The sequence below is a fragment of the Anguilla rostrata genome, chromosome 2 (genome assembly GCF_018555375.3).
Source record: "Anguilla rostrata isolate EN2019 chromosome 2, ASM1855537v3, whole genome shotgun sequence".
NCBI lineage: Eukaryota > Metazoa > Chordata > Actinopteri > Anguilliformes > Anguillidae > Anguilla > Anguilla rostrata.
This window is the reverse complement of record NC_057934.1, coordinates 61,570,717-61,597,007: the sequence shown is the minus strand read 5'-3', so window position 1 is coordinate 61,597,007 and position 26,291 is coordinate 61,570,717. Positions and strand designations below refer to the sequence as shown.

At 38.8% G+C, this 26,291-nt stretch overlaps 1 protein-coding gene and 1 long non-coding RNA gene across 13 annotated transcripts in view; both read right to left on the bottom strand.

Moving 5' to 3' along the window:
- The window catches only part of LOC135248731 (immunoglobulin mu heavy chain-like), a 95,069-nt gene that overhangs the window by 22,845 nt on the left and 45,933 nt on the right, over positions 1 to 26,291 (bottom strand). The gene's annotated exons all lie outside the window — the stretch shown is intronic.
- On the bottom strand, positions 19,547 to 20,944 carry LOC135248751 (uncharacterized). The gene is made up of 2 exons (XR_010328502.1): positions 20,767 to 20,944; positions 19,547 to 20,596 (listed from the first exon to the last, which is right to left on the bottom strand). It is a non-coding gene; the product is annotated as an uncharacterized LOC135248751 (long non-coding RNA).

Here is a 26,291-nt window from a genome sequence, read left to right as displayed (position 1 = left end):
AAAAAGTACGTTCTGGGCGACATTTCGCGCAAACTTTCCTAGTAGCGGTATGTTGGCCAAAACAATTACATAATAAAATTGTAATGGTAAAATGTTAGATTGAAGAGCTATAAACTGAATTATCAATGTTAAAAAAGGCGTATTTAATCCAGCCAGTTAAAGGCTCAGGCTTGCATGAACTGTTAAAATGCACTTTCCCATTATATGCTACAAGGCGCATTGGTTGCCCCATTTTTCATTTCAACTTTATTTAAGACTTGTCTTAAAAAGAGGTCCATAGCAGGTAAAATAGAAATTTCTTGACGCCTTCTTGGATAATGAAAATAAGACCCTTCAGTCTGAAATGATGACGATGGACATGATCATGTCGTATTTCAACGGTTTTTTTATCTACTGCGCGGCGTTAAAAATTGCATCCACTATAGTTTACCATTGTCTTGTAGCCGAAGTGTTGATTTCCACGCAGTGGAACGTAACCGTAAACAACAACTGCAACGTATCGGTGTATCAAATATAGTAGGCAAAGTAATCGAAAGCATGAATTAATGACCTAAGTAGTCAACGATTTGTCTTCATAAAAAATATATATGAAAAGTGAAAATATTCTGGTTTAGAATCGGTTATAAAAAATATTTTAAAGAGCTGTCTTGTGTTCCATATCCATCAGAACTAGCTACTTCAGTTCGAATGCCCAGTAGGAGAAAACCGTTCTGTTGTGGTGGTCTGTCTGGCGCAGCGAACCTGGTTTAGCAACCGGAACGCTGCTGTAAATTGGACATTTCGTATACGGTGATGTTTTGTCCAATGGTTTCTCTGTGTTCTTCAAATGGTTTCTTAAATATAAACAGCTAATATTACTCGGCCGTTCATGAATAATTTTAAAGCTATCACTATTTATCAATTACATACACATACATCTGTACAGCTCGAAATTATGCCGCGCAAAATTCAGCTACATTTTATAGGAACTAGATGCAGTGTCCCTTTTGCAACTTTTGGTACATTAAACCCAGCTCTGTTTTTTTCGTGTCCATAGTCTGTTTTCGACTAAAGAAAACCTATAGTATATTTGCAGAACAGATATATTTTTTAAACAAGAAAACCTGCAGACTTACCTGATCGTCCCAGTCGTTAGTAACGCGAAGGTATATATGCATCTCTGGGCTCAACAATATTTCTCCTCATATATACACTTACACATTTATACATTTACATTAAAATGAAACAAACCTTTTGCAAAGAAAATTACTGTTGCAAATATGTCAGTTCTCCTTTCCATGGAATGTACTGACTAACGGAAATATACTGACATATATTATATTCTTCGCTGCTGTCCTAATATGCCTTTCCACAAAAATGGTTCAAAATGCATTGTATTATATTTGAAATGTATGCCTCATAAAAAACTTTCTGAACGGTATAAGGCACCAAATAAATTTATCAGAAATGCTAATGCATTTTATTTTTAATGCTGTCCTTTTTCTGAAGTCAGAAAACAGATGGGATGGAATCATATTTGTTTAGTTAACTTAAAAATGAAACCCACTGCAGTAAAACAAACACATTTAATCTACCAACACCTCTGAAATATTTCACTAAATACACACAGATAAATTATTGCATCAGAACTGTCTTTTGGAACTCAGGAGGAACAGAGAACCATGGTCTTGTAATTCTCACATATAAACACAATGTAAAATCAAAGTCTTAAAGGTTCAGTAGCCCTACCATGGCTGAAGGTTTTAGTTCTAAATTTTAAAAGAAAGAAATACGTAAAATTCAGTGTAGAGAATTAAAAAGGACTTACCAACGGTGACTTGAGTGCCTTTACCCCAGTAGTCAAAGTAGTCACAGTGCTGTATTTCATGGAACTGACTGCACAAAAACCTGTCCTCTCTCAGGATTGCTTCAAATGTGCATTTTGAACCATTTGTAGAACTACAAACTCTGTCAAACTCCTCAACAGTGTAAAATCCAATATGACGCATCATTTTTTATATCAACGATTAAATTGGTATGGATATAATAACTAACACATTCATAATTATTGCACTGTGTCTTGTTGAGTATCAGTGCAGGTATCCAGTACAATTGTATTCCAGATATTGTTAATTTAGCTGATAAATGAAGATATTCACTGTGTAATTCACCTGTATGATGTACAACACACAGGAACACAAAACCGTGCTGTTTGTGCAGATTCTTCATCTTTAGTTTAACACAAATAACACACTTTCTGAGAGATGAGGTTTTTGTACAGTGTTTAACCACAGTGCCCATACCCCACTGTGTACACAGTGATCTACACCACAACAAAAACCTACTGCCCTTTCACAGAGCACCTCTTCTGTATTTATCTGCAGTGTCGGGTGATTACCAGCACAAATTATAATGATTTATATTTATTTTGAAAACAGTATGTCATTTTCAGTCACAGTAAATTTAGGAACAACAAAGTTTAAACTTTGCTAAACAGCTTTACAGATATTTTTACAGGGACATGGTTGTTTTAAATATTTCACAAATATTACAGATTCAAAAAACATTGTGTAAATTACAGTAGTTTTTCCTAATGAATACTTCTTCATTGTCTTTCAAAAATATAGTTCTAAAATGTTAATTATTAAATTGGGATTGGGATGGCAGGTATGGGGCATGCCCCCGCCAAGGCAAGTTACGCCTTGGCAGGGGCATGCCCCATACCTATACAGCACCAAGAGTTTGGCACTTTTCAGGGTTCCCCACAGAAATAACCACAACAGCCACAGACACTCAGCCCTTAAAAACATTAAAATCTGTACAGTCTGACCCCATTTCAACAGACAGATTTCATAAACAACTTCACATGTCCACACAATAAAGCCCCAAACTAAGGGGATTTTGCATTTTCTCCTTCTTCTTCTTCTCTTTCTTCTTCTTCTTCTTCTCATTTTGATTTTTCTTGCCGCCAATCCCACTAACAACATGTCTCCCCATTGGACATTTTACCGACACCAGCCAAATCTTCACCTACATGACCCAATCAAAAACTTGCATACACACGCAAAATACCCATTACCTTTTTACTCTGAAACATTTCCAGTTTTAACAGCTAGCCTGCCTGTGGCCTAGTGGGCAAGGTTACAGTCTTGGGAACAGGGGGTCCTAGGTTAAAGCCCCGCTAGGAACATGTTTCTTTAACCTGCTTTTACCCTCACTAATAATTGTCTACTACTTCTCTATTATTGCTTTTGCACCATATCTACCTGCCGTCCACCGAACGTATACACTGCATTATGACGTACCGTCTGCACGTTCAGTTATTAACCGGCTACAATATTGCAAAGCCATATGGATTCAATGGGAGCTCTTCTGTGCTTACTGGCCTGTGCTCTTCTTTAAAACCATGGACAGGTTTACTAATGGCATTTCACGCATTGCATAGCTATGCTGCACTAACAATGTCACAGACTGCTAAACCGCCGGTTGAAGGATTGAATCCCCTCAGGCAGATAATTTCCTCTTTTACACTAACGTTTTCTTACGCTTATATTTGCTTTACCAAAACTCACTCACGGCCACCCATATGCATTTCATGACGGCAAATATATTCCTTCTATTAAAAAGTTACACCAGTTCACCACTGTGCCATTTCTACTAACTATATTTCTTCACTTTGCTACCATACAAAACCTTCTTCTCAGCAAACGCCAGGTTTCTATATTCATGTTACCTCGCCCTGTTCTCTATCTATACCACATACAAACAATTACTATATATGCACGTTTTGCAACTCCCCATTAAAACATCGCATTTAAAATCATGCCTCACTCATAATTATCACTACTACTACTGAACATGAGAAAAGCACATCAGTGCAATAGATTTCACATTACTTAACCCTCCACTTAACCCTCTGGGGTCGAGAGCTCCGCCGGCGGAGCTCGACAAGATGAAATTAGCTTTCGTTTCTATTTGGATGATTAACTTCACGTGCTGTTATCATACACACGCAACAAAAACATAGACAGAAACCTTAGAATCGCGACTTTCCAATGCACCCATTGGCAAATAATATGAATTGTTTTAAATGTTCCAAATTTGATTAATTAGATCATGTATGCTTCACTAAACTTTACTCATTACTATGTGAATTTCGCTCAGCAGGAAGTCCGCCCAAATCGCATTCACATGTTAACAACATTATAATTACTCTCCATAGAAGGAGACTAAAGGAGGGGCGATGCAAGATCCATGTGAGAAATGTCAAGTTTGCCAAAGCGGGATAGAATGTCACAGAGTGTCGCCTAATTCACTTCTTTTGAGGTGAACATTTCGTTTAATTTTGGAAAATGGTCCGTCCGGAAGCCGACACTGATGAAGAGCGGTGTCATTTCGAACAGCGAACTGATCCAGCTGAGGATCAACTTCATGCGTAAGTATATTTCTTATGATCATATTGGTAAATATGTGTACTGTATTGCAACGTATCTGTGTGTTTGTAGGAATATCCAGCAATGTGTAATCTTAGCATTTTATAATGTCGTGCAAACTTTGTGTCAGATCAAAGTGTCAGTATTTCGAATTGCCTCATGGAACACATTGAAATTTATGTAGAAAACTGCTGGTGAGTAACTACAGGAAGCATATTTCTCCAGGAAACATATGTTTGTACTTGCTTCTGAACTGAATTTGAGTAAATGTATTGTAGTTACAAGTTATTGTATATTTGCTACGTACAATAAATGCTGCATGTCAAATACATATTGTACATACATACATAGAGAATTTCCCTTGCAGCATGTTACATTCACATTTACGAACAGACATTTATACCAAGAAACATACAATCATTCACGCAACAGAAATGCTGGGCAGAAAAATACATACATACCAATACAAATTGGACATATACACGCCTATTCAATCAATCTTAACTGTGAGAAAGCCATCCACACATATGTTTGGCCTGTTCATGTACTGCATGCTTATACACACAGGGCCAAGTGACTTGATGAGATGTAACTTACCAAACACATTACAGTTTGTGAAGAATAAACAAACGCTGCATTTAAATTGAAAAGAAAGACAAATGTTGATTGAACCTCAAATGTTGATTGAATTTAATATTTCTCTTTTAATGCTGGTGAAAAAAAGGATTTCTAAAAGTTGAAATCAAAAATAATTTATTCAACATAAAATTTTATTAATATGTAATGGTGGATATGAGGCCAGTTAGCGCTGCATGCAGGCAGTGTGTGTGTTTTCATTTTTGTACTGCTCTAGCGTTGCTTTGCTGCACTGTGACTGTCGGGCACAGTCTGTCGCTGTGTCTCCAGTCTGCAGGCTGCTCCCTCGTAAAAACACTGTGCTGCTGGAGGTGTCTCTGGAGATGGTGAACTTGCTCTTCAAAGAATCTTTAAAAAAAAATGTCATCATCCCACCATATGGTTCCAATCCACTCCAGTGCTTCCCCTTCAGGCTGTCGAATCCAGGCTATACCATAGCCGCTATCAGTCAGGGAATACCCAGACACTTTACAGGAGACAGATAATGGCTGTCCTGGTTTTACAAGTATAGAGCCTGGCTGTGTGAGTTCAACACAGTGACCATCTGTGGATACAGAAAAGATATTTGAACAAACATCAAAAAGTAATACAATTATGAAAAATAACACTCATTTTTCTTTGAATTGAAAATATGACTACAGCATGTACAGTATACTTACAAAATAAAGTTCCCAGTAACACTGCAAAAGCTATAATTGCCCCCATCGTGACACACACATCTCCCTCTCTTTCTAACAGGTGATGCTCTTGTGTTGGGAGAAGTATTCTCAGTGGCTTTTATAGTAAATACTGAATTTGTTTATATCTTGGAGGAAGAAGAAAAACAAGATAAATTCAGAGTCAGAATATTCATTGTGAGGAGCACTGCTGCCCCCTTCTGGAGGAGAATTTAAAACAGCAGGCCTCTTCCACCGGCATCACTCTGGAATTTACACCAGTAGCAATGCTAAAGGATTAAATTCAGAATAAATGTTCACATTGTTATGATTTGAATATTTGTACAAGTTGATGCATTCATATAGATTGCTAAAAAAATTCACTTGAGAGCGGTTCTTTCCTTCCTGCATATGCTGCCCAGCTCATTATTCAGGCCCTTGTGCTGTACTAAATGGATGATGCTGCTCTCTCCTTGGGTCTCCCTGCAGGTACCATCAGGCCCCTCCTGCTCATTCAGAATGCTGATGCTGCTGCATTTACCATCAGCCAAAATACAGAAGCGCCACATCTCTCCCCTACTCCCCTCTCTGGCTATAGAACACACTTCAGACTGTAAAGTACAGCACTCCACACGTCCAGCTGCATACAGGCAACAGGCCACCACTGCTGAATCTAGTCATCCACACTAGTCACCCCCTTCTCCTGTTCACCTGTGTGAGCTGATGCCCCAGACCAAACTGGGCCCATGCAGGCACCACTGAAGAAGACTGTGGTCAAAGTGCATTGTGTGCACCTGTCTGCGGGCAAATGCCCTGTCATTGTGTTCCTTGTTTGTTTCATTGCATTCCACAACATTACACAAGTCAGTCTAATGAGAGTGTCCAAGACAGACAGCATCTGACCACAGTACAGAAAGCAGCTTGATATCCACTGTTAAACGCTGGACCCTGTATTTGTAACACTAGTCTTATTTAACCAATATTTTCACATTATGAGCAGTGCTGGGTGGCATGGTGGCGCAGTGGGTAGCACCACAGAAAGGAGGTTATGGGTTCGAATCTCGGCTTAGGCCTTTCTGTGTGGAGTTTGCATGTTCTCCCTGTGTCCATGTGGGTTTCCTCCAAGTACTCCGGTTTCCTCCCACAGTCCGAAGTCATGCAGGTAGTCCGACTGGAGACTCTAAATTGCCCATAGGTATGAGAGTGTGAGTGAATGGTGTGTGTGTGTGCCCTGCGATAGATTGGCAGCCTGTCCTGGGGGTATTCCTGCCTCTTGCCCAAAGCATGCTGGGATAGGCTCCAGCACCCCCGTGACCCTGCTCAGGATTAGCGGGTATAGATAATGGATGGGATGATCAGTGCTGCTGCCCCCTTCTGGAGGAGAATGTTAAAAAGCAGACTGCTTCCACCAATGCATAGAGTGTACATAGTAACGGGTGAGGGTTGGGGTCTAGGAGGGTTCAAGCAGTGAAGCCTAGGAAGTAATGGCAATTCACTTGCCGAATTGAATTCAATGTAGAAAACTAAGGTAAACTAATCTCTTCAGTCTTCATACATTTCATTATTTTTGAAAACAATGGTTAGTAAATCCAGAAAAATGTTTTATTACATATTGCCTTTTTTTAAAATCTGCTCTACGTATGAAATGTAATGATCATTAATGGAGTTTCAAAATATCATCTGGAAAGTTTTATTTTGCCTTCAAAAGTCTGATATTCCTCATTCACTTTAATGGGAGCACCAGTATTTTGCACTCAACATGTGCAGTACTGGCTTACTTCTGGGGCTTCACAAGATTAGGTTAGCTGAAGGTGTGCTTGCCTGTCTAGTTAAATATGCATGTCTGTGCACCAACATTGCAACCCAGCTTATGCAAATTAGGATTATAATGTGTTTAAGAAATCTCAGTGGAATGAATGATTATGTTATTACCATTTATATAATGAGAATAATAAAGGACTAATTGAAAGTTTGTGTTGTTTATTGCCATAACATTGAAGTGTATATGTATTATGTTCAAGAGTTTTGATTCAGGAGCTTGTTTTGTAAATCATATATCCCATAAAATATTACGAAGAAAACATGCTCCTACATCTATATCCCCATTGTGTAATCATGCCAAAGATTTGCAATCTTTGTGTTTTACAAACTTTCACTTGTTACTCAAGCTATTGCTCACTTTGAATCCACTGGGAGCTTAATATAGAGGAATAATTGAACACATATAATTAAGTTGGATTAAATGTAGTTGTTATTTTTTTAAATTAATTTCAACTTTGTTTAAAAATGTGTGATGAAGCCTTATGGTGCAAATCCAGGAGAAAAACAATAACAGATAATGTCTTTAGGCCACACAGCACAGCCAGTCACACACTGCCTGCTAAATCATCTGTGGAGGGTTTTTGTACAGCAGGGCCTTAAACTCTCTCACTGTGGCTGTCGGGCACAGTAATACACAGCTGTGTCTCCAGTCTGCAGGCTGCTCCCCTGCAAAGTCACTGTGCTGCTGGACGTGTCTCTAGTGATGATGAATTTGCTCTTCAGAGAATCTTGGTATCCAGTGCCCCCGCTAGAGCATATATATCCAACCCACTCCAGAGCTTTCCCTGCAGGCTGTCTGATCCAGTTTGTACAGTAGCTGCTATCAGTCAGGGAATACCCAGAGACTTTACAGGAGATGGTCAGAGACTCTCCTGGTTTTACAGCCATAGAGCCTGGCTGTGTGAGTTCAACACAGCGACCATCTGTGGAGACAGAAGTTAAAAAAAAAACCATTTGTGAATATTTCAGTATTCAATATGCTCGTGGAAACAAAAAGAAACTCCTTATTTTAAAGTAAAACTTTGGAAAACATGACATCATTTTTACATTTTAAAATAGAAAATATGTATAGAGCTTGCTCACTTACAAGATAAAGTTCCGAGCAACGCAGCTAATACTACAATAGCGCCCATTGTCACACACAGATCTACCTCGCTGTCTTACAGGTGATGCTCCTGTGTTGGGAGGGGAATTCTCAGTGGCTTTTATAGGAAATACAGTGGACTGAATTTGTTTAAATCTCTAGGGGTTGGATGAAGAAGAAAAACAAAACAAATTCAGAGGGTATGAATATCCATTATGAGGAGCACTGCTGCCCCCTCTTGGAATAGAATAAAAAACAGAAGACTGCTTTCATCAACATTGCTCTGGACTTTTGATCTGTAACATTACTTATGGGTTAATACCGAGTGAATGTTCAAGATATTATGATTTCATTATCTGCACAATGTACAACATTCCAACTAGATTGATGAAAACACAAAAGAGTGCTGTCTTTCTCATTTTCTTGGTAACTTCAGGGAAAACAAATGACAGCTGACATTTGTAAATGTTTGTGCTCCCACGAAAAAGCAGGTGTATATCTCAACATATCTGTTTATATTGTGTTTTTATTAGTAAATTACAGTTATGACTAGAACCGGTAGCATTGTGTCAGGAACTAGTGTTGGCGTAAACTAATTGAAAATGCAAATGTTATATACTAAGTGATGTGCTAATTTACATTAAGAGAAATACTACTGAATGGTACTCTGTACAAATCTGTAATCTTACTGTACTCTTTTGCCTCAAAAACAATGTAACGGGTTCTGATGTTCCTCTCCCTACAAATCACACAGTCTGCAATTCTGAGACGCACACAAGCTTTATTGTGCGCTTCATATAACAAGCATATATTCTGATCAGCTTCCCTGATTCTCACCTACACTTATGGCAATGGGCGTCAGGGAATGTCGAATGAAAATCAGAGGAATGTAATCTGAGCGTGTAAGAGCAGCTCAAATAATATACTGATCACCAGGTATATTCTGATGAGTCTCCATGCCCCCCAACAACTCTTATGGTGATGGGTGTCATGGAATATTTAATGACAGCAGTGAGTCAGGATGTCAATTTAAAATCCTATAAAAACAATTTTCAGGGAAGTAAGGAGATGCTCTTCGTCTTCAGTGAAAGAATGTGAAAAGGGCTCTCTGGTGACAAGTTCTGCTCAAAAATCAATCTGCATAGTGAAAGGCATGCGTCCAAAAGGAGTTGACATTAAGAAAACACGTTTTTTGAGTGGAGGAGGTCTTATGGTTTTGTTTCACCAAATTTGCATTGTTATATGATCAATATGAAAAGCGTATGGGAACATGCTTCTTTTCTTTCTGATGAAGACATGTGTATCCAATAAACTATAGACACCAACATTATTTGATATTTATTTTTAATTTTAAAAATGTATTGTTATTTAATTAGGCCAGTAAATCAAGTTCTATAGAGTAGCACTGTGTGATAAAGGGGAAGAGGTTTTTGTGCAGCTCTGCCCTCACTCTCTCTCACTGTGTGACTCTCTGGCACAGTAATACACAGCGGTGTCTCCAGCTGTCAGGCTGTTCATCTGTAAATACAGCTGGTTCTTGCTGTTGTCTCTGGTGATGGTGAATCTTCCCTTAACAGACGTGGCATAATATGTGCTGCCACCACTACTACTGATCTCAGCCACCCACTCCAGTCCCTTCCCAGGAGCCTGTCTGATCCAATGCATATCGTGGCTGCTGAATGTGAACCCAGAGGCTGTACAGGTCAGTTTGTGGGATTCTCCAGGCTTTTTAACTGCTGGTTCAGACTCAGTCAGTGTCTGACATTTAATACCTGTGAAATTAAGAAAAATTTGAAACTCCAAGACCTCACAAATGCAATTTCACTACAAATTAAATTGATGTCAGATTAAAGCATACTTGTAAAGAACACAGTAATCAAAAGTAGGCTGGTTGTAGTCATCATGGTAAATGTCTTTCACTGCAGTCTGTGATGACAATCCTTCAGTCAGCCTCCAACAATAGTCCCTCCTCCCTCAGTGCAGAGAGGTAAATGTAGAAGGAAGAGCTCAGAGTTTGCATGAACTCCTCCTCACTGGGTGGGCAGATCACACACTGTTTATAAAGAACCAGAGCCTGTGCAGGAGCTCTTTCTCCTCTTGAGAGAACACAGTCCAGAGAAGAAGATCTCACTCTATCGTAATTCTCTAAGGAACTGCTTTGTGTCTCTTCCAAGTTCTGTTCCCCGCTTATACCACACACCCAAACACATGCACACACAAGTAGGTTTCAGGTACAGGTGTGTAATCAAGACAAGGTGATGTAACCAGGTAGGCTGTGTAGTACAGACTGAATCTGATCTGTGGGGAATATTGCACCTTTCTGTAACTTCCTACATTTCTCCAAGTAGTGGTACAAATTTATGTAGATATGCACTAATAATTATTAAAAAACATAAGAATTATGGATTGCATTTTTATAGTGCCTTTCATAGTTATGATCTCAAATCACCTAATTAAGACGAAGTAGCCATCAGCAGTGTGTAGTTCTGGTGAATAATTACACAACCACAATGAGAAATCCAGTTTGTGAATGTTGCCAGGACTCTGGGGAAGCCCTACTCTTTCAGATAAATGTCATAGGATTGACCCAGGGAGGTTACCCTGTTTAGTCTCAGCCATTCAGCAGGAGCAGAGTACACTGAGAGACTCCTGCCGACTTTCTGCAGAAATTATCTTAATGTTATTATCCACTCATGAACTCAATGCATAGTCAGCAGTGATAATCAACAGGGTGGGTTTTTGTACATGTCTGCTGCAACATGATTTTACCCATTTTTGTTATTTTTTTTATATATATTGATGTAATGGTGAATATGGGGACAATGAGCACTACATGCAGGTAGACTGTGTGTGTTCAGTGCTGACACTCAGTGTGATGTGTTTTTGTACAGCTCTAGTGTTGCTTTGCTGCACTGTGGGTATCGGGCACAGTAATACACAGCTGTGTCTCCAGTCTGCAGGCTGCTCCCCTGCAAAGTCACTGTGCTGCTGGAGGTATCTCTGGAAATGGTGAACTTGCTCTTCAGGGAATCTTTGTATTCCAAAACTCCATCTCCCCACATACGTCCAATCCACTCCAGAGCTTTCCCTGTGGGCTGTCTAATCCAGCCTGTAGCATAGCTGCTATCAGTCACAGAATACCCAGAGACTTTACAGGAGATGGTCAGAGGCTGCCCTGGTTTTACAACCACAGAGCCAGGCTGCGTGAGTTCAACACAGTGACCGTCTGTGGAGAACGAATAAATAAATAAATAAATAAAGGAATGTGAGTATATCAATAAGCAATATAATCATAGAAATCAACATAAAACTACAATAATGAAGTACTTAATTTAACTTATTTAATTCTAAAAGTAAGTGAAACTGTAAAATATCACAGAATTAATATATTTTCAAGTAAATTAAATATGAATGCAGCATTCTTACAAGATAATGTCCACAGCAACACTGCTAATGCTACAATAGCTCCCATTGCCACACACAGATCTTTCTCTCTGTGCCTTACAGGTGATGCTCCTGTGTTGGCAGGAGAATTTTCGGTGGCATTTATAGGAAATACTGTGGACTGAATTTGTTTAAGTCTCTGGGAACTGGAGAAAGGAGAAAAACAAAATGAACTGAGAGGGGCAGGGTATCTTTTATGTGAAGCAATGCTGCCCCCCACCCGGAGAAGAATTAAAAACAGACAACTGATAACATCAGCATGCTCCGGAACTTGATCAATAACAATGCTTATGGGTTAATTTTGAATGAATGTTGAAGACATTATGATTTGAATATCTGTGTGGAATGGTGGTGTGGTTAGGGCGCCATCGCCGGGCAGAGAGGGAGTGGTTTGTCTGGTGCTACAACCCAGGTGTGTGTGATTACAATGAATTGCTAATTGTTTACATGCTCGGCCTGCAGTGAGACCAGGGCGCTGGAATGAGAGACGCACACAGGAGAGACGCAGTGTGTGAATTCCCCGTCTGTATCGTGTTTTATTTTGTTTAGAGTTCAGCTCACGAGATGAGGAGACTGAAAGCTGAAGTACCTGGTATTCATTAAGCTACTGCAGATTAAACAAGTATGATTGCAGTTTGACTGTTTTATTAAAATGCAAATTTAGTCTGTTGAAAATAGACATGGTAGCTTGGACATTTTGAGGAACGTCACTCATGTAATTACATAGAATGCTTTTCCAGTGCTTTTTAAAGAGTCATGTTCCATGTTCAGTAGCCATGCAGCTCTGGTCCATTCCTGCTGCTCCAAAGCATCTTGTCTGCAGCAGTGTGATCTTTACTGTACTGCTGTTCAGAGGACACTTTAAACAAATGAATGTTGTCTCAGTGTGTAAGAGTGGCTCATATAATATCCTGATCTCCAGATATATACTGCCTAAAGAAGGTATTCAGGCCCATAGAAAGTATTTTTTTCTCGATGAACAGAAGTATTTTTATTGTCAACTCATATTCTCTAAGAACTGATTTTCAGTCTAAAATGAGTTATTTGTCAGCAGATACTTTGAAGAAAAAAACAAAAAAAAACAAAAAACTGAAATATGCTGCTCGCAGAGAACCATTTAAATCAGAGGAATGTAATCTGAGCGTGTAAGAGCAGCTCAAATAATATACTGATCACCAGGTATATTCTGATGAGTCTCCATGCCCCCCAACAACTCTTATGGTGATGGGTGTCATGGAATATTTAATGACAGCAGTGAATCAGGATTTCAATTCAAAATCCTATCCAAACAGCTGAATCTTCTTCAGTACAGTGTCCCTGTGATTGTGCTCAGGTTTTGATTTTTGTGATTGGTACAGTGAGAAGACCCGATAACAGCAATTCCAACTTATATTTCCCAGAACTAAGCACATCCAATAGAAACAACTCCAGATGTCTTTTCACATCGGAAACTGTTGCAATGTTAATCAATATGTAAATCGTGTGCAGCTATAACCAATAATCCATGAATGTGCATATAATTGCCAGCTCAAATACATTCTGTCATGGTTTTGGCTGATGCCACCATTTCTTTTCCTTCCTGCGCCTTTTCTTCAGTTATTACGGCCATTGGTTTTTTCATGCACCTTTTCTTCAGTTATTACGGCCATTGAGTTGATTGAATTATACACGTGCAAATTTCCTTTTACAATTTGCACCTGTTGGTGTTCTATTTAAACCCTGAGCAAGCCGATAAGCTTTGCTTCAGTGTCACTTATGTTGCACGAGAGCCGGTATTCTGTCAAGCGAGGTAAAGGTAAAGGTAAAGGTAAAGGTAAAGGTAAAGGTAAAGGTAAAGGTAAAGGTAAAGGTAAAGGTAAAGGTTAAAGGTAAAGGTAAAGGTAAAGGTAAAGGTAAAGGTAAAGGTAAAGGTAAGGTAAGGTAAAGGTAAAGGTAAAGGTAAAGGTAAAGGTAAAGGTAAAGGTAAAGGTAAAGGTAAAGGTAAAGGTAAAGGTAAAGGTAAAGGTAAAGGTAAAGGTAAAGGTAAAGGTAAAGGTAAAGGTAAAGGTAAAGGTAAAGGTAAAGGTAAAGGTAAAGGTAAAGGTAAAGGTAAAGGTAAAGGTAAAGGTAAAGGTAAAGGTAAAGGTAAAGGGCTGCGATATTGGATTGTTGTGGCTATAAAATTAGCACAACAGTCTTTAGCTTTTTTAGATTGTTGGCAACAAGTTAATGCCACAATCTAAGCTCAGTATTCTTTCTTTAGGGTTTTACTTTTTCAGCCTCGGTTCGAGGTCTGTTTTCTTTGAGTTGCCCCGTTTTCTGCTCCGGCAGTTTTGTTTTATTTTCATACTCCTTAAGCCTTAGTTCTTTTTTACCCAGTACGTGGGTTGTGTAGAGCTTTTCTTTGGGATACTCTCCCTAAGGAGTATTGTTTTCTTTTCCCTTGTCTCTTGAGACTTTGTGGCTATTTTACCTCTGGTTAATAGCTTAAAGAAGCCCCTGTTCAGTCGTGGTTGGTCTCCCAAAACTCCAACTCCCTCACACATTCTTTACTAAGAGTAATTTATTCAACAGAATTTTCCATTTTAAATGTGTTTTCTCTAGGTTTTTCCATCTCTTTTATTCACATTCTGTTTCTGATGACTTATGCTAATTCTTCATTCATTCATTTCATTCATTCATTCTTTATAATAACGTCATTGATATTTGTTGTGGACAAATATTAAATTCTCAAATTAAAATGTTTCACATTAGGTTAATACATTTTGGCTACAGTGAATTCTTATTTAAACAACACTGTTTCTGTTGCTGACTGTGTGAACTGAAGTGTGAAGTAGTTTTTGTATCACTCCTACATGACTTTCTCTCACTGTGACTCTCGCGCACAGTAATACACAGCTGAGTCTCCAGTCTGCAGGCTGCTCCCTTTCAAAGACACTGCTGCTGGAGGTGTCTCTGGACACAGTAAATGTGTTCTTTAGTGAATCTTTGTAATAGGTGTTCCCATCACCACAGACACATCCAACCCACTCCAGAGCTTTCCCTGCTGGCTGCTGGATCCAGTGTGTACAGTAGCTGCTATCAGTCAGGGAATACCCAGAGACTTTACAGGAGATGGTCAGAGACTGCTTAAAGAGAAAGATAATTATGCAAAGGTTAATGCAATTATCAAAGAAAATAGTTAATGCAAAATCTACTAGTTAAGTTTACTGAAAAATGAAATGATAGGAAGGAAATGTATATATTGAATAATATTGTTTCAAAAGATAATAAATGAATACAGTATCCACGCTTACAAAATAAAGTTCCCAGCAACACTGAATGTTATTATTGCTCCCATTGTGACACACAGATCTCCCTCTCTCTCTAACAGGTGATGCTCCTGTGATGGCAGGAGAATTCTCAGTGGCTTTTATAGGAAATAGTGTGGGTGTAATTTGTTTAAATCTCAGGGGCTTTAAGAAAATCTGAAGATGAAGATCATTTCAGAAGGTCAGAATATCTATTATACGGTCACTGCTGCCCCCTCCTGGAGGAGAATTTAAAGCAGCAGACTACCACAACCCGCATAACTAAGCAAAGTTAAGATCAGTAACAATGGGAAGGGAATGAGTTCACATTGAATGTTCACAAAGTTATGATGTAAGTATCTGCAAAATGAGATGCATTCCATCGAGAGGGCTGTCTTGTCTTTATTTATGCATATTGTCCTGATAAAAAAATGTAACTGCTTAAAAAAACGAATGTGAATGTCTTCTGTGTATTTTTGTGCTTCTGAGGTATACATATCCAGTGCTGTATATAGATATTCTGTAAATAGACCAAGAACAGGGAGGGTTTGTATCTGATCCTTTTATTTGAGTACAGTGATGATTTGCTTATTTACATACAAATAAATTGTACAGAGGAGAAGATCTTGTTTACACCAGGGGCAAAAATTACTACTATACATGCCTCTAAAATGTACTGATAAAATGTGTCAGAAATGGGTTGCATTCCACTTTATTCATAGAGGAATAAGGACTTTATAAAGCACTCACCTTTTGGATGTTCATAATGCATTTATTACCTGTTGATTAATGGTTTCATAATAGAAACAGTAAATGAAAATTTTATTTTCCACAAAGTCAATTGATGCACCTGGATTTTTAGTCAAACAATCTAGAAAAATCATTTCCAAGGCTACAATGCATGCTCTCCAGCTCAAAATTCAATCTACAACCTTTGAATTACAAAGGCAGGTCCTAAACCATTATGGGATTTGCATTTCATCAGCACAAATGCTACACAAACAATGGAAAATATTTTAATTCATATTCTGATCACTAGGGGTGCAGACTTCACAGAGCTTTTAAATGTTTGTGTTTTGCCACTACACTCATCAGGGTGGGTTTTTGTACAGGTCTGCTGTGGCTTTACTGCACTGTGTGTATCGGGCACAGTAATACACAGCTGTGTCTCCAGTCTGCAGGCTGCTCCCCTGCAAAGTCACTGTGCTGCTGGAGGTGTCTCTGGTGATGGTGAACTTGCTCTTTAGTGAATCTTTAAAAGCAGTGCCCCCGCTAGAGCATATATGTCCAACCCACTCCAGAGCTTTCCCTGCAGGCTGTCTGATCCAGGACGTACAGTAGCTGCCATCAGTCAGGGAATACCCAGAGACTTTACAGGAGATGGTCAGAGACTGCCCTGGTGTTAAAACCATGGATCCTGGCTGTGTGAGTTCAACACAGTGACCATCTGTGGAGACAGAAAAAAAATACATACTTGGACTCGTAAGTACATCTGTAAGTAACATAATTATTGAAACAAGCAAGAAGCACTAACAGAACAGCTAATTTAATGTCATTCAAAAGAAAAACTTTGGAAAACACTGCAGAATATTTTAAATTTTTAAAAATATGAATATGGCATGTTCACTTACAAGATAAAGTTCCCAGCAACACTGCTAATGCTATAAGAACTCCCATTGTCACACACAGATCTCCCTCTTTGTCTAACAGGTGATGCTCTTGTGCTGGAAGGAGAAGTCTCAGTTGCTTTTATAGGAAATACTGTGCGCTGAATTAGTTTAAATCTCTGGGGATTGGAGGAAGAAGAAAAACAATAAATTCAGAGGGTCAGGGTATCCTTCATGAAGAGCACTGCTGCCCCCTCCTGGAGGATAATTTAAAACAGCACACTGCTTCCACCAGCATTGCTCTGGATTTTAAGATCAGTAACAATGCTTATGGGTTCATTTCAAATTAATATTCAATGTGTTATGATTTTAATAGCTGCACAATGTAAAACATTCAACTTCGATTGATAAGAACACACAGGAGTGCTGTCTTATCTTATTTTCTGGGTGACAAACGGTAACCACAAGGAAAACAAATGACAGCAGATCTTTGTATATGTTTGTGCTCCAATGAAAAACGAGGAGTATATCTCAATATATCTGTTTATATAGTGTTTTTTTATTAATGAATTACAGGTATGACAAGAACAGGTAGCATTATATATGGAACTGCTGTTTGCGTAAAATAATTTATAATGTTAATGGGAGGGACTAAGCTATGTGCTCATTTACATGAAGAGAAATGGTACTAAACTGTACTCTTTATAAAATCTGCACTTTTACTGTACTCTTTTACCTCAACGATAATAAGTAACTTTACATGTCTCTAAAATTTACCAATACGGTATAATAAAAATGGATCACAGTTTTATTATGCATAACTGAATTAATATTAATTGCACCTTTAGAAGGAACACAACACCTTAATACAATTTAATGTAAACTGCAGTCACAAATTAATGTTTTACAAAAAAAAATGTTTTAGAGAGAGTTCAGCTCATAAGATGAGGAGACTGAGGGCTGAAGTATTCATTAAGCTACTACAGATTAAACAAATATCACGACTCTTTGGCTGTTATTAGTTAGGAGTAAATACAAATATAGTGTGTTGCACGTTGAAACGTTAGATTGGAGCTGTTGAGGAACGTCTCTCATGTAACAACATCATACACTGTTCCAGTGCTTTCTTGAACTGTTTATCAGTGTTCTGTTTATTTCTTTAAGAAAGTGAAGAGTGTGCATAGAGTAGATGTTCAGTTCAAAACAAAATATTAAATGAAATGTACATTAACTATCAAAATAAATAATGTCTCTCCCTTACAGACACAAAAATAGCAAGTTGACTTTCAATATTCAGACTCTGAACTTTGCTGTAGGGGCAATAAAAACATGAATTCCCTGAAGTCTGCTGTGGTGACAGTTTCATGTAGAGAGTTATTGTCAGGGCTCAGGCTTGACTTCTCTCACTGTGGGTCTCTGGCACAGTAATACACTGCAGTGTCTTCAGCTGACAGCCTGTTCATCTGCAGGTACAGCTTACTGTTGGAGTCATCTCTGGATATAATGAATCTTCCCTCAACTGATTTGGAATAGTAGATGGGTGAACTATATGTGCCAATGTAGGCAACCCACTCCAGTCCCTTCCCAGGAGCCTGTCTGATCCAGGCCATATAGTAGCTGCTCAATGTGAACCCAGAGGCTGTACAGGTCAGTTTGTGGGATTCTCCAGGCTTTTTAACTGCTGGTTCAGACTCAGTCAGAGTCTGACATTTAACACCTGTGAAATTTAGAAAGACTTTGAACTTCATAACACACAACCTCACAAATACAATTTTAGTAAATATTAAATGAATGAGAGTTTCGAACATACTTGTGAAGAACACTGTAATCAGAAGCAGGCTGTTTATAATAGTCATGGTGAAAGACTTCTGCAGTTGATATGCTAGCCCTTCAGTCAGTCTCCAACAACAGTCCCTCCTCCCTCAATGCAGAGAGGTAAATGTAGAAGGAAGAGCTCAGAGTTTGCATGAACTCCTCCTCACTGGGTGGGCAGATCATATGCTGTTTAAATTGAGCAGTCAGAGCTGTAGATGGGATGTAGATCATATAGCAGTTATAAGTGTTATCCATCATTACAGCCGTGTGTCTCTCTTCCATGGCTGATTGTTGCATTATTATTCATAATGAATGCAGGGAGTTTCCTAGAAGGTGAGGGTGGGAGAGTGGATTCAGGAGCTCTCCAGTACTCAGTACATCACCAGTCAGTTTAGTGAGAGTGTCCAAGACAGGGAGCTTACAATCACACAATATAGAAAGCATCCTGATATTCAGTGTTAAATTCTTGACCCAGTATTTGTAATACATGTTTTGTGCCAATATTTTGATATGATGATGCTCCCTCCTGAAGGAGAATAAGAATTAGCAGGCTGCTTCACCACCATTGCAGCTGAATTTTCTGTAAATTAAAAAGCAGTTTCTTTTATAGTTCTTCACTTTTGTATAGGCACTTTTTGGGGGGGGGGGGGGGGGGGCAGCAGGTGACCAGCCACAGCAGGAGCTTTGTTCAGGACCCTTAGTGTGTGACTGACAGATTCAGAATCTGCAGGGTTTTAACTGCTGGTTCAGACACAGGCCTTAACTTTGACTCATGTGAGCAACATTCAGCACCACCCAAATGTAACTTACCAAACACATTACAGTTTGTGAAGAATAAACAAACGCTGGCATTTAAATTGAAAAGAACGACAAATGTTGACCGAATCCAGGCCTCAGTTCAATGTGTCTTTTGTGTCTTTATCTTCTTTTAATGCTTATGAAAGAAGGGATATTTAGAACACGCCATGACCCCCCTGGTAGGCACAGAAGAGCTGGACACAGGAAGATGCGGAAATTCCAGACAACTGCGGATTTTTATTTTGATTAGCGAGAGAGAGAGCTTGTTCATTCACATAACATAAAAGAAAAAACCTTTGCCCGTCAACCTCACGGGATTTGTGCAAAAACAATAAACTAAAACAACAAAGGCAAAATAAATGAAATCATAAACTGTCGCTTTTCAGGCCATTTATGCCTTGACGGGCTCTCTCTCACCATCGTGGGGGATCCCCGGTCTCAGACGCCTGCTGTGGAAAGAAGCACACTTTTAAATCCTAGACTGATTCGTAACACAATCCAGGTGTGTGCCTACTTAACCAGTAGGCATGGTCCTCTAACTGCCCTGAATTCCTCCCGCAAACCAAGCTCTGCCACAAGAACATAAAATGAAAAACTAATTTATTAAACTTGCAATTCCATAATTATATAATGGTGAATATGAGGCCAGTGAGCGCTACATGCAGGTAGAGTGTGTGTGTGTTCAGTGATGACACTCAGTGTGATGTGTTTTTGTACAGCTCTAGTGTTGCTTTGCTGCACTGTGGGTATCGGGCACAGTAATACACAGCTGTGTCTCCAGTCTGCAGGCTGCTCCCCTGCAAAGTCACTGTGCTGCTGGAGGTGTCTCTGGTGATGATGAATTTGCTCTTTAGTGAATCTTTATAAGCAGTGTCTCCATTCCATCCTATACCTGCCACCCACTCCAGAGCTTTCCCTGCAGGCTGTCTGATCCAGTGTGTAGCATAGCTGCTATCAGTCAGGGAATACCCAGAGACTTTACAGGAGATGATCAGAGACTGTCCTGGTTTTATAACCATAAAGCCTGGCTGTGTGAGTTCAACACAGTGACCATCTGTGGAGGCAGAAAAAAAAGATATTGTTGCATGCATCAAAAAGCAATGCAATTATGGAAACAAAACAAAACAAAAACCTTTGTGTTGTAATTTAAAATGAAAACATTTGGAAAAGGTTACATAATCATGTTTGTTAAATTTAAAATATGAATTCGGCCTGTTCACTTACAATATAAAGTCCCCAGAAACATTGCTAATGCTACAATAGCTCCCATTGTGACACACAGATCTCCCTCTCTGTCTTACAGGCGATGCTCCTGTGTTGGGAGGAGAATTCTCAGTGGCATTTATAGGAAATTATGTGCACTGAATTTGTTTAAATCTCTCGAGGTTGGAGGAAGGAGAAAAACAAGATAAATTCAGAAGGGCAGAATATCCATTATGAGGAGCACTGCTGCCCCCTCCTGGAGCTGTATGAAACAGATCATACTAACATTTCACAGGTGCCTATTTTAAATGACTGACATGTTGGTCACCAGTCGGCACCCTGAGCCGACCAGAGGAGGATGGGTTCCCCCTTGAGCCTGGTTCCTTCTGAGGTTTCTTCCCATCTGCCACAGGGAGTTTTTCCTTGCCACTGTTGCCTTAGGCTTGCTCCTGTGTGGGTTTAGGCCAGGGTTGTCTGTAAAGCATATTGTGACAACTGCTGTAAAATACGCCATACAAATATTGATTGATTGATTGATGTCTGATTTGATTGTAAATGAAATCTCCCATGGTGACCACGTGTGGTGATTCTACCTAGAACCAAGCCTGTGTACACCTGTCTGCAGGTACAGCCAGAGTACCGTTTCAGTGTTTGCGACTTTCATACGCAATCAGAAATTTCCATGCCTCAGAAAATCAATATAAATTTACTCATCACAGTTTTGAGCTTTTTCCCTCTTCTTTTATTATTGTTTTTTTTTTTTGTGCATCATTATTTGAAATAACAGCTTTTTTTCTGCTATGCAGAGCCTTGCCAGTAGCTACTGTGCCTGTATAGTAAATAATACTGCAGAGGTACACTGCAGATTTCTTCAATTATGTAACGTAAAAATATAATTATATAATAGTAGAGGATAGCATGGTTTGTTTTGTTTCCGAGGAAATTCACAAAAACAAATATTATATCAGGTCATATTTGAAAGGTTTCTCAAAAAATCAGAGTCAGTGAAGCTGACCTGCACAGTCTCTGCCTTTAATCTCACTGGCTACTGCCTAGTGTGAGATTTATGAGGCCACACACAACACACCGCATTTAGAGCTGCCATTCATATTAAATACATAATTAAACTATAACCACTTTAAATGACTTCCGATTAAACTCAATATATCCATCAGTCTTTACTGATTAAGAGTGTGGGGTAATGACGATGGAAGCAGTATTAATTCTCTGCAACTTTGAATTGTCTTCCACAAGGGGGCAGCAATGCTCGACATAATGGATATTCTGACCATCTGAATTCAACATTTTTTTTCCTACACAAATTCAGTCAACAGTATTTCCTGGAAAGGTTACAGGGAATTCTGGCATGGAAAAGCTGTGCCATCTTATTCAATATAAATTTATTCCTGTTTTATGCCATGTCATTTCTGCCATGTTTTTATTTTATCAAAAGTAAAACAAGTAAAATAATACATTTTATTCAGCGGTCAGGTCCCCCACCCCCTAATCAAGACAACTGAAAATATTTTGTTTAAATGCACATTGTAATTGTACATGTCATATATTTACACATGTTGAAAGCATAACTTCTATAAACTAAGGACTGTACAGTTTGGCTTTGATGTGAGACTGTCACTTTTTAATGATCAGCTGCATGATCCACTTGATCTCATGTCCTTCACATTAGTAATATACTGATGTGTGACCAGAGTGAGTCTGAGCAGTGAGACTCAGTTCAGACATCATGCTTTAGAGGAGCAGGGATGAAGCACAGGAACATGGAAGCTGCTCTTTATAAAGGGATCATTTAAATGTTTTAATCCAGTAAATCCAGCGAGGAAGGACTACAAAACTTCTCATGCTGTATGTTCTTTGATATTATTGCTGTCCACAGCTGTGCAGACAGATTTCTATGATTCCACCTCATGTGAATGCAAATGATTGTTTACACCTGTGGGTCTTTTCCTAAACATGCCAATACCTCAGTCCATATAAAACATGCAATTTAATATGTGGAAGTGCTCAAATGTAGAGAAGGTGTCTCTAAAATGATGAGGGAGCTTTGATTTAACTAGTACATGAAAGGGATATTCCATCGCTGTGAGTAAATATGACAAGCCAACCACCAGGCTTTAAAAAACTGAATATTCATGCTGAGTCTCCGCCCATTTAATGTGCCGCTCATCTCTGTTGTGCATCTCATTTGAATAAATTATTTCAAAGATGACAAGTCACAAAGTTATACAGCATTTAAGGGGAGGTGCCACTGGTGAATAGGTAAAGAAATGCTTTTAAAAGTAAAGAAATTTTACCAGTTGAATATAAAGTAAAATACAAAGTATTTTTGTATTATGATTTTAGATTTTTTGCTATGAAGGTAAGCAAATTAGGTGAAACATGTAATAATTTGCATGTTATATCAGTCACTTTTTTGACTCAGTAGATGAAGAATTATTTTTCTGTTTAAATGATAGATAACTAAATATTCAGTAATTTACAATGGCATTTGTCAAAATAAAATTTCTTTACATAAATATTCAAAAACCAACATCCACTTCCTGTTTATACCGATTTTCAGTGTAATACGACATAAAATGAAAATGACAAAATATATTTTTAAAAGCTTCAGCAAGTTAGCAACTATTTCCTTTCATTTGTGAAGATGTGTGTGAAGTAAATGGTCCGGTGTTTGGGGAATATGTCATTTTGAGAAATGGCTGTTGAAGATTGTGCTTTGTGGACAGGGTAAATGACATGGACATGGCTATTTAGCTTAGTACTGTATTGTCAATTTCTATTGTATTGTACTGTATGAGGCAGTATGTGTGAAAATGCTAGTGTCTCACATCTTTGAAAGAAATAAGAAAGATAAATAAAATATGTAGTTATTTAGTTTTCTGTTGTAATGAGATATGATGTAAAGGCAATATGTGTGAAAATGCTAATGTCTCATATCTTTGGTGGATGGTAATAAATGAGAAATAAAGCAGATGAATTTCCCTTCCTGGGGCTGGTGGTCTGTGGTTTGGGCTCTTACAGGATCCCCATAGAGAAACAGGGGAATGAGCTGCTGTACACAGACAGATTTTTATGGGATGCGTTTCATAAGTTATTATTTACTCTTCCTGCTGCCCTTTGAGGAAACTGCAGGTTTTCTGTGTGAATAAAGCACAACAGCTTTAAGTCATTTTACAAGAGAGGAGCATGATTTTCTGCTATGTGATGTTCAACAAACATCCCATAATGAAGCAGAGTAACGTTAAAATGGAAACGCCCAAACTCACTCGTACACAAGCTTACCCAAGCACAAGCTTAGGATATAGAGAGATATATTTTATGAAATATATTGTGGCTTTTCACCTCCAGAGAAGTTTTTTCAATCGTACATGCAGAAACAGTATGCCATAGCTAAACATCTTGTTTGTTGAACCTAATGAAAATAAAATAATTATAACACACACACACATGTGCACGCACGCACATACACACACACACACACACAAAGAAAGCACACCCCTTTCTTCTCCACCCCACCCCACCCCACCCCACCAGTTCTGAGAAGTGCAGATATTTTCAGCCCTTTGTTGTTCAAGCAGAACACACACCTGCCCTGCGCATCCCAGAATACCCACACAGGGGTTTCTGTGCATCGAAGAACAAACCACAGCAGCAGAGAATGCAAATGCAGAGCTGGGGAGGGGTTTCAGACTGGCAACCCACTGTGCCGCTGTTGTGATGACATCTAATTTATATATTCAATGTGTTTTTATTTTTCAACCAACTGCACAAATTGCAATAGATCCAGTCTGCTCAGAAGAACCTCTGCTCAGGACTTTATTCCACCGCCCTGACAGCACTATCACACACACAACATCACTCTGAATTGAGCTCCACACTATTACTGTAAGCACTAATTCACTCAGCCATGATCGCTATTGCACTGAAATATGTTTCTACCCTGACACTTCACAGTAAAACTTCTCTCTTGAGCACTACTACCCAGACTAAACATTCATGGCAGCCATGAACACCACTTTACAATGTTGCCATGACCTAATGCTACTCCGTACTACAGTACCTAGAACATGACTTCATACTCCAAACTGCACACTGCTGACCTGAACACTTCTGCTTTCATCTGGTTCCCCAAACAATAATTCCATCAACTGCCCTGAACACTTAAAAACAGCATCACGCTGCCACCTTGATCACTTCACATCAATACGTCCCTGAACACTTTTTCCCAATGAAAATCTATGAACTGTTGCCCTGAAGACTCTGCTGCTCGTTGTGATATTGTTCACAGGTGCCTGAGGGGCAGAGCAGAGGGTTGTTGGTGCAATTGGGAGCACCTGTGTTCAGGGCTCCCAGAGAGTTTAAGATGCCTGTCTCCAGTTTGAGGGAGAGCTCTCTCCCTACTGTTTGGTTTGTATTTTGGTGTTGGTTGTGTTTTTGGTTTTACACTACACAACATTGCTTCAGTATACCTTTCATGCATCCACTCAGCTACACTACTGATAATGCTGACTTTCACATGGCATGTTTGTCTTGTTTTTGGGTATAATTAGGTTAGTTAGAATAAACGTGAACTTGCTTTTTAAATGCGTCAGTGTGCGTCTCCCTTTTTGTCATGGCCCTGGAGCCAGGTCGTGACAACTCCACATCGCCAAGTTGAACATTAATCATTATCAATAAAACCTGTATGTCCAGTTACCTTGAGCTTTACTACACTGCTACCATGCTAGGCCAGAAATCTGTTTCTCTTTTGAGGAACTGTGTGAAATGAAATGGCAGTTTGGGGGGCAGTTTCAAAAGCTGCAGGTGTAGAGACAGGGGACAGCACAGAGACTGAAACCGAGACTGAGGAGGAAACTGTTTTAACACATGGCTATTTTGGAACAACTGAAAGAGTAAAATCATTCAGGGATTTACTCGAAAGTTAAATAAGTGACCTTTTTTACATACAGTGCTCATACCATGTCACTGTTGCTGCAGTATTCAGCATGTACATCTGTGTATGGCCATTCTCAGGCATATGCAAAGGTTAACTTCAATTCATCATTTCAGTAAAACAAATATATGAAATATATTTAATCAATTCACACTGAGGACACCATTTTAAAACACTTCACTGTTCAGATGTTCACTGTTCAGATGTTTGTTCTGTTAACCCAAAAGGGACATACAAAATGTCTCTGATTCTGTATTCTTAACCTCACGTTTGATGCAGTAAGATACTATAGCCGTATTAAAAAGGTTCTGGATGAAAATGCTGATGATTTTCCCATTTACAATGACATAAAAAATTCTAAATGACTTATGTATGTAACCATAATGATACATACATAAGTCAGTTAGAATTTTTTATGTCATGGTAAATAGGAAAATCATCACATTACATTTTTGGTAGATTTTAGTGTTTTACCCTGGATGTAACAAATTATCAATGTACTCTAAATAAAAATCAAAGTAATAGATAAGCTAGCAGAGAATGGCATTTGGGAACCTGTATCAATACAATGATACAACTTTTATAAGAGCCAACA